The following is a 15,189-nucleotide window of genomic DNA, read 5'->3' as shown; positions in this document are numbered from 1 at the left end:
GAGGATGGGAGGGAGACACAAGAAGGAGGATATATGGGATTATATGTATATGTATTGCTGATTCAGTTTGTTATAAAGGAGAAACTAATACAGCATTGTAAAGCAATTATACCCCAATAAAGATGTTTTTAAAAAAAAGAACAAACAAGACAAAATTCCTACTCTCAAGAATCTTAAATTCTGGAGAGGCAACCTAAATTATTTTTCCAAGTAGAGTAATTTCTTAAACACTCAGTCTCAAAAGCAACAATAGAAATTCACAAGTAGCATAGATCCTTGCTACTCAGAGTTTGGTGCATGAAACAGCAAACTTGGCATTACTGGGAATTTGTTAGAAATGAAGAATTTCAGGTCCAATCCCAGAATCTGCATTTTAACAACATCCCAGGGAATTATAAAGTTTGAGAAATACTGGCTTAGCTTTTAGACCCCACACTACCATCCTTACTACTTCCTTCTTCCCATTTGTCCTGAACATCTGAAACAGTGATGAAAGGCACAAGGTATCAGGCAGACTCTGATAAAGTTAAGTCTAGATCAAATTGATTTTTCCAAGGCTCATGAAAGCAAGAGGAGGTGGGTCTTGAGAATTGTATTTCTAACCACACAGAAGAGTCAAACTTCGGGCTGGAAAAAAAGTCATGACTGAAAATTTCCTCACATATTCTCATGCTTAATTTGGTCATTCCTTTGTATGAAATAAGCTCATCTTGTTTAGTGGTACCTCAATGAAATGAAATTGGCTACACCCTTCTTTCACTCAAAGTGCTATTCATAGATATCTATTCTCAACTGTGTTATTTATACTCTGTCTAAAAGTAGGTTTCACTGTTATTTAGAATCATACAGCACCAACAGAGAACTTCTTTAATTTTGATCTGAAGAGCTGAACTCATTTGAATTTCCTAATATAATATCTGGGGAGAACCCCAACCTGTGAAGGATGAAAGGAGAAAAAATGATATGTAAGAAAAGATATTAGAACCCAGTGGCTATTTAAGAGCTTAAAATTGATTGAGTTCTATGTCTGGTGGAATCTTCTGAAATTCTACGCAAACTGAAATAAAGTGGTTTGATAACTAAATCTTATGAATGGTCTGGGAGCAGTGTTCTCCACTCACTGCAATCTCTGATCCTGTCTTTGCTTAAAATTCTGATTTTTTTCATCACAGATTTTGGCATTCATTTTTATTTTTAAAAATATTGCATGAAAATATGATTCATCTTGATTAATGAGTTTTGAGGGTTCTCTTAAATTGTGCACCCAAGGTCCTAGTCCCAGCCCTTCTGGACATACAAGGTCAGAGGTGAGGAAATTATTAGAATAAATTTCAGAAATAAAAAGTGTTCATTTCTCCCAAGTGATTGCCTTTAATCTTTCAATAATATCAATCATATTAGAATAATTTTTAAAGTAATCATGATACTTGTGTCATGTTGCATTCAAACACCACTCATAAGTATAATTAAGATCTGTTGTTTTCAACACATTACAGTCAAGAAACTCTTCCTTTAATTAATAGGTAAACTGAGGCTTGGATCTTTAACTCATAGATTTGTGGTTTCTCTAAACTGCACCAGAGTAAAATGTTTACCAAAAGATAACCCCACTCTAGTATAAGAAGCAGAACATTATGTTTGAACATCGTGTGAAATGCTATTGTCATCAAAGTTAATCACCAAGAAAGCTAGGGCTAATAAATGGCTAAGATGCACTGGAAAATTAAATCTTTACTTGGATTTAAATTAATGAAATTATACAGTATCAGAGATAACCCCTCGCTAGGACATTTAATGTTAACAATGTTAGTAATAGTCTCAAAGGGTATTGTTAAGAGGAATTCTCTCAATTGCCAGATGGAAGAATTGTACCAGTATTTTTGCAAACATAATGTAACATCAAATAGAAAAGGGTACATGATAGGAAGATAAAGGTAAACCCTATCATCCCATAAAGCACAAATAATCCCAAACATCTCCAATGGCACATGACTGAAGAAAAATAGTCTGGTGCCATACCAAATAATTCCTTAAGACACGGAATAAGCAAATAAACACTGTGACCAAATACTCTACTGGCTGTTGTATTTGGCTTCGTTTGAAGAAGCAGAGCCCAACTCAAGCTGGTTCAAGTTAAAGGAGGATTATTTTATGGATGAATAGGAAGCAATAAGAAGGCTCGGATACAAGAGAAATGTGACTAGTTCTCATTGAGATGAGCTATATTTGTGAAATACACATTGGATTTCAGAAAGTCAGTATAAAAAAAAAGAATGTAAAGTATTTCATTTTCATATTGATGACATGTAGATATGATAATATTTTAGATATATTGGCTTAAATAAAATGTATTATTCAAATGAATTTCACCTATTTCTTCTAAGTTTTCTTAATGTGACTACTTGAAAATGTAAAATTACACATGCGGCTCCCATTTGTGACTCATGTTATATTTCTACTGAAAAACGCAGCTCTAGAGACACTGGTGTTGAGATGTAGTTAGGGAAGGGGATGGTACAAAACAGGAAGGCAGCAGGAGTGAGAGTGGAGTAGTTTCCTTTCAAAGTAGGAGGGGCCTGACAAGATAAAATTTACAGCTGACTCACTTAAGAGTAAGAGAAATCAGAAAGGAAAGAGACCCTCTACATATATGGCAAGTGTAGACTGGAAGGCACCTCCTTCCTTTTCCTCCCTGCACCTCCATCTCCACCTCCATCTCCATCTCCCTCCTTCCATCTCCATCTCCCTTCCGCCCTCCATCTCCCTTCCTACCTCCTTTTGTACTCTTCCTTTCCTTCCCCTTTCTCCCCCTTCCTTCCTTCTTCCTTTCCTATCCTTTTTTTTTTTTTAAGAAAAGATATCTTGATTATCCTGAATAGGGTCAAACAGAAAAGCAAGTGATGATTAACCACTTACCGTATCATACTTTCCAGAAAAAATCTACAGGTGAAACAAACACAATTTTGAAACTGAACATTGATTAAAATAAAACCTGAAGAGAAATTATTAGTTGTCCCCTAGTGATGGCAATACCTTGCTTGCTCTGCAGCGACTGCTGCCCATGACTTACCTAACTGTTCCTGCCGATCAGCTCCACAGTTAGAGGTGATTCTTAAAGGTGTGTGGAGACCATCGTTTATGTGTATGTCAAACAGATTGCATTTGTAACATTTAATGCCCACAATAACAATAATAAAACATGCTGGCGTGTGCTCTCTGTGTAAACACTTTCTTCTGAAGATAGAGTCAGCGGAATGTTTTAGGAACTTTGACATTTATGGCTGTATTTATAACCTTTTTTGGATCATTTCCTCACAGAGTCACATGTTCGTGTATTTTAAATTCTCTGGAGAAATAAAAATGTTTAAACATAATATAATGATGTGATATGCATTTTATGAGCCCTTGCTCACCACCTAGGCATGAGAAAAGAGAATTGTATGGTGAATCCTGAGAAGGGTTTCTATAAATGTCGAATTTTCTAGATCTGTGCCACAAAGCTAAGGTGATTAGAAAGAGAAAGAGGAGGTGTATATTCAACTCTGACAGAGACTTTTTTTTTTGTTTGAAACTAGACTACCCTAAAAGTTGGAAACTAGACATTCACCCTGTTTGGAATATGCATTGTGGAGACTTCTTTGGGCAGACACATGCATTTTTTGTGCTTTCAAAGAAAATGAAGAAGACCCAGGAAATTTTTTGTCACTCTATACTCATACATAATATGAATATACCTACTGTTTATTTTTTTAAATTTCCTGGTCTATAGCACAATAGCCCAAGATATATCCATCTGGCCATAGAAACAAACCTTTTATTTTTAGCCAAAGCAATGCAGCTAAGTTTTACTAATCACTTAATTTGGTATATACCAAGTATCTTACACGTGTTAATTTATTAAACAGCCATAACAAGTCTAACTAGCAAGTGACAAAGATGGTATTCAAACCCAGGGGATGTCTCATACCTGAAACTGTTCCTATACAAATATGCTATCCTGGAGGGAGAGGACACAGAAATTTTAAGACATATCTTCAATTTTTTTGGCATTCCTCCTAAAGAGAGTATTCCCCTAAAATCTGACCAACCTTAGAGGTTGGTTGACCAATACAGGAAGGCAGAAGAGACAGCTGTCTTCAGAGGTTAAGTCAAGGTAGAAGGCCATTCAGTGTCCACCGGTTTAATATGAGACATTCATCTCTGGGGTCCTGACCATTATGTAAGAAACACAAGGCTGCCATGTTGTGAGGAAGCTCAGACTACACTTTTTGCAGTGATTTCTTACACAGCTAGAACAGAAGATTTTAAGTTTAGCTGAGGGTTAGGGATCCAATTAATATGAAGCCTTATCTCTTATTACTGATAAATTTTAAAAAGGCCAATTCTTATGCAGGTTCCATTTAAAAACTGTCATACACAAGTAATAGTTATGCCTAATACAATATGTCTGACTTTGTTCTAAAGAATTTTATATGTATTGATGCACAAAATCTTCACAATAATCATGAAGCAGATGTTGTAATCATCTCTAATTTTACATAGAAAGAAACAGAGAGGCTAAGTGTTTGCCCAGGGTCAGTCAGCTATTAAATGGAAGAGCCAGGATTTAAACTAGGGTCTTCTGGTTCCAGATTCTGTGTTTTTACCTCTTTTACTGCCATGAACAAATTTTCAAATTAAAGAGATGACTATTTAAAAAAAAAAGATTAATAAAAAGTAAGCATTTTCCCTCTCTGGTGATTCTTTACCACTCTTCCCACTGAAAGGTAGAGCTTGTATCTCCTCCCCTTGAATTTGGGTGAGCTTGTGAATGCTTCAACCAATAGAATACAGCAGAAGTGAGGCTGGCTGCCCACGAAGGCTAGATCGTATAAGATCTTACACCTTCTACTTTATTCATGGGAATATTTGCTCTTGGAGCCCTAAGTCATTACATAAAATGTCCAAAGTCCAAAAGTCTGAAGCCTCCATGCTGTGCAGAAGTCCCAGCCCATGCAGAAGTCATTGCAGTTGACAGTCCCAGATGAGCAACCTTTGAGCCATCCTAACCTGGGCACTGACATGTGAGTGAGAAGTCTCCAGACATCCAGCCTCTGTCTTTTGAAATACCCTCTGCCCTTTGAGTCTGCCCAGCTGAGGCTTCAGATATTGTAGCTCAGACACAAGCTATCTCTGTTGTGTTCTAAATTTGTGATCCACAGAATCAGAGAGAATGATAAAATGGTTGTTGTTTTAGGTCCCTGATTTTGAGGGGTTTGTTACACAGAAAAGGACAATTGAGATATTCTCCTTCACCGACAACTTCTAAACTTGACTCCTAGAAGTAAGTACTAAAAATGTTTGCTGTTACATTTTCAGTCCCTTTTCTATACTTTTAAACATTGTTCATACTCTGCTTTAAATATTAATAGGACCATTATATTTAAATTGTTCATACACTTGCTTTTTTCACACTCATTTATTCAAGAGATTTTTAATTGAGAACTTATGCCAAGAATTGTTTAAGATATTGAGGATTCAGGATGAACAAAGTCCTAAAGCAGATGGAGGTTATGTTTATGTAACAATGTCTTGCTTTATAAGTCCATACATACAGGTCTATATAATTCCTTTTCTCTGCCCACATTGTATTCCTTTTTATCTTCACATATAGATTATCTAGTACTCGAAGTGATTCATATTGTTGGATACATACAATGTTTCCAATATTTTGCTATTTCCAACAACGTATAAGTGCACATGTATATTTTCTCTTAATAGAAAGTGCAAGAAGTACAATTAGGGAGAATTGTATTTTTAATTCTAATACTGCCACATTATCTTCAACAACTGACACTCCCATCAGTAGCACAGGAAAATGCCTGTCCCCTGACCCTCACTGACACTTGAGTCGATGTTCTGGGAGCAAAACTCTCTTATTTTAATTCACATTTTCCCCAATTATTAATGAGGTTAAACATCTTCAGGAACCAATTATAACTCCTTTTCAGTGAATTGTTTATTGTTATTCTTTACGCATTTACAAATTGGTTGTCTTCATTAACTAAAGGTGTGACTACTTTAATCTAATTATGAACCCTTTATCTCTTAAATATGGAGCAAAAACAGCTTGAGTCTAAACCTGCTTTTTTTTTAACATCTTTATTGGAGTATAATTGCTTTATAGTGGTGTGTTAGCTTCTGCTGTATGACAAAGTGAATCAGCTATATGTATACATCTATCCCCATATCCCCTCCCTCTTGCGTCTCCCTCCCACCCTCCCAATCCCACCCCTCTAGGTGGTCACAAAGCACCGAGCTGATTTCCCTGTGCTATGCAGCTGTTTCCCACTAGCTATCTATTTTACACTAAACCTGTTCTTAAGCTTCATATTGCTTTCTATTATACAGAAGATTTTAATTTTTATGTGGATAAATCTGTCCATCTGTTACTTCATGTCTTTTGGATTTTACATCTTGCTTATGAAGGCCTCCATGCCAAAGTTATATAAACATTTTCTTTGGTCTCTATATTTAAAAATGTTTCTTTAAACATCAGTTATTTTTCTTTTAATGTATATGGACATTTCTCTTAGTGACTTGGTGTGGTAGGCATCTAGATTTCCTTTTCTTTTTGGTCTATTGATTGAGTCTCAGTTCCCAACTAATATGTATTTAGTTACTATTGATTATAGCTTATTTTCATGTTTGGCAGGGCAAATTATCCCTCTTGGTTCCTCTTTCTCAAAAACATCTTGGCTTTCCTTTTATTTTCTCTTCCAAAGTTTGGAAGTGTGGCTTATTGAGTTCCTTTCAAAAAACAATTCCTATGTGGTTTTTTAAATTAAGATTTAATTGAATTTATAGAGAAGTTACAGAGAAGTGATATCTTTACAACCCAGAAACGTGGTCTCTTCTTCATTTACTCAAGTTTTCCATTAAGTTTTATAATATTTTTTCATCTAGGTCCCGGCAGAGTTCTCTCTGTTTCATTCCTAAAAACCTAATTATTTTGTTACTATTGTGAATGGGACGATTATCAAATTTTTATTCAGTTATTGCTAGCATGTGGAAAAGCCACAGATTTCTGTGTGTTGACCTTGGAGACAATCTCTTTACTTACCAGTTGTCACTTGGTCTTCTCTGGGTGTCTGAGCAAAAAATTATATCCTCTACAAATAATAAATATTTTGTCTCTTTTTTCCCCCCCCCAATTCATCATTCTTATTTTTCTGATTAATTCATTAACTAAGACTTCCAATAAAGTTTCGACAAGTCGAGGTGATAGTAAGCACACTTTCCTTGCTCCTAAACGTTTTATTATCAAGTATGACACTTGCTGTATGTTTTTAGTAGAAAACTTTAGCAAGATAAAAAAGCTAACTCTGTTGCTAACTCAGCATTTAATGAAAAGTGGATCTTAAATTTTATCAAATGCTTTTTTCAGACATCTGTTAAGACATTATGTAGATTTTCTCCTTTAATCTATTAATGTAGCAAAACAAAAGATGACATAAGGTTCATTCAGCCAACACATATATATTGAGCACCTATTATTTATGTGCCAAAAATAATGATAAATGCCAGGAATATAAACAAGAACAAGACCGGAAAGATTTCTGCCCTGAAGTTGAGCAATCTTTGCATTCTCAGGATAAACCCTATTTACTCTAGGTGTGTTACACTTTCAATATGCTGCAGGACTTGATTTGATATTGCTTTGCTTAGGATTTTTGCATCTACATTCCTGAGTGGAACCAGATTATGTTGCCCTGGGCCCCATTCAAAACGGACAGTTTTACAAGTTCTCAGTAAACAAACTGGAGCAAAGTATAGTGCTTCTCTCCATTTATTCAAGACTTCTTTTAAATCTGTAATAAATTTTGCAGTTTTCTTCCTGTGGGTCTTAAACATTCCTTATTAAATATATTCCTAGATAATGTATTCATTTCATTATGAGATGTTTAAATAAACTCTTCTACTTATTTATTGCTTGGGTATATAAAACCAATTGATTTTTATATATTTGGTTTATGATTGGTTGCTTAGACAGAAATTGTTCAATAAGGCTTTTCATTTTTTTTTTTTTTTTTGGTCAACAGCTACATGTATTTTGACCAAACACAGGAGTCAGATTATACTCCCAACAATCAGACCATTAGGTCTTGTAAGCAAAACAAGCAAAAAAGGGGAACTAACCAGGACCAGTATCTACCATTTTCCATGTGTGTTCACAAGCCTTTTTTTTTTTTTTTTTTGAGTTGGCTTTGAGAATGAATTTAGAGAAAGCTAGCAGAATACCAAGTACTAACATGAAGAGACCCTATATGCACACACTGAACCTGTCATGTCCATCTCCCCACATCTGCTACCTTTGACTGGCAACAAGACAGGAAGGAATTATTAAACTATTAGGTAGCATGAAGTTATCCAGTAAGAGGCACACCTCCAGCTCAGGTTTGAGACACCAGACCTCAGAGTAAAGGAATTTATGTTAGGTGGTCTGTAAAAAGTAATAGAAGACTAAGGTTTGGAAAGAGGATAAACAAGGAGACTAAAAAATCTCTTCTCCTGGGACAACCTGTTTAAGATAGAAACCATACACCTTCCAATTTGACCCATTTCTGACTGACAGTCATGCCAAGGGTGAACCTTAAGGAAAACTAAGTTTAAACCTCTTACAGAATATCTCACCCCCACCTAGGGGTTGGGGCAAGAAAACAATTTTTAATGAATATTACAGAGGCATAACTTCAAACTTAAAAATGGCCTGAGACATCCCAGTAGAGAATCATGAGTGAAAGGGTTAGTCACATGTATACTGTGGGTCAAATGACTCATGAACATGCCAAGTAGGCCATGTTGCTTGGAAGTTTATCTAGTTTCTGGTCTGGTCCTGCCTTTAGTAATCCTGCAATGGCACTTGGGCACACGGTGAGGCCTTTGGCACCACTTCCCTATAATCTAGCCCACAACCCTCTGTTCATCCTCAGGTGATTGTTCTGTTTGCACCAGTGCCCTTGGAAAGTGAGGGCTTGATGTACCTCCTGCCAGTGTCTTGGTGGTGTGTGTTGCTGCTGGTGGGTCTCAAATACTACTGAAAACATGGTATTTTTTTTTCTGAGCATTTTCCTGGTACTGGGTCCAACAGGAAAATCCCCGGTGGTCACCTCTCCCCTGGACCCGGGGTTATTTTTCCTCATTTTTTCTTTCTTTTCTCCTCAAACTTGTAGTAGGGGTTCCACAACATGAAAAGCAGAAGTATAAGAGGGATGAGAAAGTAGATGATGTAGACAGATATATGGATCGTTCGTGGAAAGTCTTAGGTCCTTGTCCTCTGAAACAACTGGCTTTGGAGAAATCCTGGAGTAGAAACGTGGAGAGGATTGGAATCAGAGTTGTCATGGTGTCAACCGAGTAGATGATTGCAGGGGTGTGGATCCACCTACAGCCTCCATGAACACTGGTATGGCCACCTTCTTTTTAAAAGCATCCGTCATGGGGACACTTTGAAGAAGACATATATTGGGATGAGAAAGAAAGGCAACTGAAACACAAGCTCGCAAAACAGGAAAGACTTAAACCACACCGGGGGGTTGTGTAGCAGGGGGTCTTTGAACTCCTCAGTATACCACTGCCGCAGGTTTCTCAGCTCCACCCGGTAGAGATCACGAGGCAGCACTGCCTGCAGGTCCACGAGCAGGGTGATGGGGATGTGGGAGAGGAAGTAGAGGCCCAGCAGCCACTCCAGGCCGTGCCGGGCACCCAGAGACCCCATCATCTGTCGGTTGGGCAGAACAGGATCCCAGACTACCAGGCTTTTCATTTTTAACTCATATTTCTCCTGGTTTTGAGACTTCAGGATAGACCATCATAATATGAGTAAATAGTAATATTTTCCTCTTCCTTGTCAATCACTAATCCTTTTCCCTCTGTGCCTGATCTTATTTCACAGGTTAGAAATTGCAGCACAATCTCGAGTAGTATTTATAATAAAGAACATCCTTGTATTTTTTTCTTCTTTTAAAGTCAATGTTCCTAGAGTTTTATTGTTAGATAATCACATATTGAGATAAATAATCTGCACCAACTTGAGAAAGAAGATTTCATTCCTATTCTGGTCCTAGTCATCAGGTGCTTTTACTAAAAATGGTTGTTGTATTTTTTGCAAAATGGTTTTTGACATATTTTGGAATAATCGCTTTATTTTTCTTCCATGACATATAGATTTGAAAATTATGTTAATTAATTCATAATATTGAATTATCTTTGCATTCTTGAAAGAAAATCTGCTAGGGTTTGTTTCATTATTTCACAAATAGCTGGGTAAATGTAATATTGCATTTTAGATTTTGGCATCTAAATCTCAATATTTGTGAGGTTACTTTGTCATTTTTCTCTTTTGTGTTAGTTTTATAAATTTTCAGTGTTAGAGTTTTGAACTGGGATTTTTTCCCCCATATTTTAATGTCCTTGAAGAGTTAATAAGTCAGAAAATTATTTGTTCTTTAAATTTTGAAATAATTTTGCTTTAAATCCTCTGAATAGGTAAATACTTACTTTTGTTTTTCAGTTTCTTCTTAAGAATGTTTCCTGCTTCTTCAGCAGTTAATATTCATGTTTGATAAGCATGAGAATAATTCTTTATATCAAGATTTTCAGATGTTTTCATGTCTAAGATGACACTTCCTTTCTTATCCCTAATTTTTCCCTCATCTCTTATTTTTCTTTGATTAGAACAGAGGTTTGTATATTTTATTATTTTTGTTCTATTTATTGTCTGCTTTATTCTAAAGAACCACTCAGATTTATTTCTCTATTCTATTCCTTTTTGTTTACAAATTTTAATTTCTGCTTTCATCTGTAATCATTTTTTCTTTTTTTTCCCCTTAGTCATGCTTTGTTTTGCTCTTAGCTTCTCAAGTTAATGGCTTAATTCATTTGTTTCTTTTATTATTTAAAAATAGTAAAAGTATGGTATTTGCCTGATTATAGCTTTGACTAAATACCACAGGTTTGAATATGTAGTGTGCTTATAATTACAATTTTCTAAGTATTTTGTAGTTACACTTTGAATCTCCTATTTGACCCAGAAGAATATTGTTTTGTTTCTTTACATCAAAAATGGGAAATTTTTTTTTAATTATTCTTGTTCAACTATTAATTTTGTTGCATTTTGATCAAAGAATATGGTCTGTATAGATCTGCCTTTTAGAAAATTCTGAGCTTTTCTTTGTGATCAAATATATATAAAATTTTAAGTGTTTCCAAATATTTAAAAAGGGAATATATCTTATATTTGAGGTTATTACATTTCCATCTGTATTTTCAAATTGACTCAATTGATGATATTATCAGATACTCCATTTTTTGTCTATTGCCTATTTTAACTCTTAAGAATAGAAAAGTGCTTCCTTTTCTTACTCTGCGTCCATTGCAGTCAATTCCTGTTTGAAATTCTAACAGTTTTTGCTTTACGCTTATTATATACTGTTATTTTACACATGGAAGTTGAATCCTGTTTTAATTTGGGATCTTCCTATCAACACTGAAAAAAAAAGATTATCTATGAGACATTTAATTTTTTTTCCTTGAAAATCTACTTCATCTTATATGATTGTAATTCCAACTGTTAGTTGGGGAGAGTTCTTTTATATCTTAATACAATCTTATACTTTCAATTTTCTTGTGTTTATCTTTCTTAGGTATCTTTGATAGACAAACGTTGCAGATTATGACCTGATTTTTGCCATTTAATATGATAAAGTTATCATATTTGTCATAAGTTATATGTTTGTGCTTACTCAAATTGATTTACATTTTGTTTCAGTTTCTTTGCTCTTTCTTTTGATCTTCATCTTTGACTCTATCATACAAGTTTTCTTTTCTCTTTTCTCTTTTCTGATGTACAGGTATACAACCTACTTTTACTTTTGCTCAAGTTTACCTCTAAAAAATAAACAACTGTATTTCTCTGTCCACATCAAGGGGAAAGAATCAGTGTCTACCACTTTCCCTCCTTTGCACAATAAAGACAATAGCCTGCTATTCTTTCCTCGAGGTCTCCTCCACTACATAGGGGTTTAGACCCAACTTCTTATTTGCTAAGTATTATTATTTACATGTTGTATTTTCTCTTTCAAGGATTAAAGGTGAAGTGTCTAATCTCTGTTGTAGCTACAGTGTATATGCAACAGTTTAGACTTGATTTCACATTAAAATGTTTCAGTACTTACTGCCAGTCCTTTTAAGTCCTGTACATCTTCCTTGTACAGGATGTTTTTAAAACTGGATTCATTTTATGAAAATTGTCTGGAAAACTTTGATTTTTCTTTCATGAAGACGACTTCATTAATTTAGTTTTTGACACTTGGTATCAGAGAATGCTTTTTTATTGACTTCAAATGTGAATAATAATGTGTCCAGATTTAGCATTCTTAGATCTTAGTAAATTGAGCCTCTGAAGATGTTGCTTTATTAACTTCTGGTCCTGATTATTTTCTTTTGTTTTTTCCTGCCTTCCAGACTTCTTTTTATGAAAAATTAAAATTTCAAACTTCCATAGAAACTGGTCTCTTTATATTAATTTTGTCTAGTATTCATCAAGCTCACTTGATCTGAATATTTACTTACTTAAGTTCAGGAAGTTATTTTCTTTAACTTTAAATATATATATATATATATATATATATATATATATATAACATTGCTATTTTTCTATTTGTTCAGGTGTCTCCTTTGGCAGCACTAGTTTTCTTCATGTTGGATTTCCACTCTCTGCCCTCTGACTCTATCATCTCTTTTCATAATATTTTTTTATCTCAATTTCATTTTCTTTTAATTCTGGAAGAGTGCTTCAAATCTGTCCTCTATATTACTGATTTCACTATAAACATTGCCCATTAAGCACTTTATTGCTTCTAATGCATTTTCCACTTTGATATTTCATATTCAGTTTTATAACATTTTTCCTTCTTTCATCTTACTCTGTATTCTAGTTTCTTAACCAGCTTCCTTCTCACCTCAATATATTTTCTTCTCTAATTTTTCATCTCCTGTTTCATGGGGTCCTTGGATGTTATTTAGATTACAAAGCATATGCTGTTTAAAATGTATTCCCATTTCCTGTAGTAAATCTTTTTTCAAAAGTACTCTCTTCCTCTGCCTCCTGAATCCTATATTTTCATTTCTTAAAGTTACAAAATTTTTCATATGCCTCATAATGAGGTTCTATTTTACCTGTTTATTCATCCTTGAATGATGACTTTTTTATCTGGCCTGTTATTTCTCTGCAAAACACTGAATAGATTTTTCTTAGATCCCATCAAAGTTTACTTGGTTTTTGTTCTAATCCTCTTTTAGATCTTATGCTATATGACATTTTACCCATTCAGTGATTAAACATCCTGATGGGAGATTTATTCTAACATTATGTGAGCCGAGGTCAAACTTCCTCTGTGTATGGCTAAGCCATTGTCCCAGAAGCCAGATCTGGAATGACCTGACCTAGTTCTTTTTGCTACCACAAAGTAGGCTGGAAAAGAAACTTTTGACTTTGTGGAGAATCCTCCATTGCATAGCCCAACTACTGGACATATGGCACAACCACAAGGGCCTGGCCCCAAGCAGTGGCTGCCCTCAGGTTCTTAGGACGTGTAAGGGAGAAGTTCCCTGCTAATCCCAAGCCTGTCATGTCCTCCCACCATGGACCCTATATTTCAGGGTATTATTAAAATGCCTTCAAGATCTCCTTCACTTTTTTCCTCTCAAGCCTGTACCACTTTCTCAATGAGTGAGCCCTAGCCTTTCATAGATAAGTTTCCATTGGCAAAAATGTACTTGACATTTCTACATGTGAAAAGTGTTCTTCTCTAGCTCCCGGCAGTGATGCAGCAGTTCCCAATTCTTGTGTTCCCTTTGATGCTTTAATAGGAATTTGGAAGGTTCTTGTGCTTACATTGCCATCTTTACCTGGAAGTAAGTTAGGAATATCTAAACAAGCAGGACATGTCTCAGAGGCTGTGGCGACCTCTCAAGTGGGCTTAGATTTGGGTGCCAATGCAGATCTATTTTCCACAGGGCCAGCCATACCAATGGGCTTCCAAGTGGCTCTCAGAAGTGTTTTTCTGCCAATCCCAGCCAGTTTCCTGGATTACAGCTAAGTTCCAATGATTCTTTTTGCTGTTTCCAAGTTGGCCTGGTGCATACATATACCTGAATGTCTACCTTGGTTCTCACTTTTTTTTTTAAGCCCAATTATATATGAATACCTATGAGGTGCCAGAAACTTCACCTGTATGATTTCATTTAATCTTCACAAGATGGTTTAACATAGATACTATTATAGTCCCCAATTTACAAATGAAGGACTTGAAGCCTAGAAAAGGATTTAAACAACTTAAGGTAACTCAGATAGTGAGTGTCAGAATCACTACTTACTGACCTGTCATCCCCTAAAACCCATGTTTTAACCAGTATTTCAAAAGCCTCTAAGCTAGAGATTTCCCCCCAAAAAATAGATAGATTTCCCACATTAACCACGAGTGTTAGCAGCCATTTGGATTCCCTGCCATCATGTCATACCTTTTCACCATGGACCAACAGTCTACTAGATGAACCCATGTTTATATCAAACTTACTCTTCCCTCCCATCTTAGAATAAAAGACATCTTTCCTCCAGAGCAGCTCCCTCCCTGTGTGCCCAAGATTCCCTTCCCTTTCTTCTCCTTCCATGAATCTCTGTCCCTACTTGTTCTGTCATCTCACCATAAAAACACGGTCACGTCTCTCCCATCTCTTCTCAACATCGCATTGACCTCCAACCACTACTCTTTGTTTTTCTTTCCTTTACTGCCAAACTTCTCCTTCCATTGTCATGGGAAACTAGTTTGCATTAGCTTTTTCCATTTCCTTTTTGTTCCTTAATCTCCCCAATTTTCACCCTTAGTGACCCCACTCAAACACCCCACCCAAGATGACTGTGGCCTCCCAATTGTGAGAACACACTTTGGTCTTCCACTTCCACTTTCCACTACACATGGAAACATTGATGCCTTCCTTCATAAATTTATTTCCACCTTCTTTCCATGATTCCACTCTCTTCTGTCCTCCTCCTGTCTCCTTGGCCTTTATTTTTCCATCTACCTTCTACTTTTCTCTTTTTCCTTCTGCCCAAATGGTTGGGCAAAATGACCCAGCATTCCATCCTTG

The 15,189-nt window shown here is 35.7% G+C and overlaps 1 pseudogene across 1 annotated transcript; it reads right to left on the bottom strand.

Moving 5' to 3' along the window:
* Positions 1-9,178: 9,178 nt before the first annotated feature.
* LOC308617495 (sigma intracellular receptor 2-like) lies at positions 9,179-9,840 on the bottom strand (annotated as a pseudogene). The gene is made up of 2 exons: positions 9,486-9,840; positions 9,179-9,442 (listed from the first exon to the last, which is right to left on the bottom strand). The product of its transcript is annotated as a sigma intracellular receptor 2-like (transcript).
* Between the last annotated feature and the right edge of the window lie 5,349 nt (positions 9,841-15,189).

This window comes from Mesoplodon bidens, assembly GCF_964165515.1.
Source record: "Mesoplodon bidens genome assembly, chromosome: 5".
NCBI lineage: Eukaryota > Metazoa > Chordata > Mammalia > Artiodactyla > Ziphiidae > Mesoplodon > Mesoplodon bidens.
This window is presented reverse-complemented; position numbering and strand designations above follow the sequence as displayed.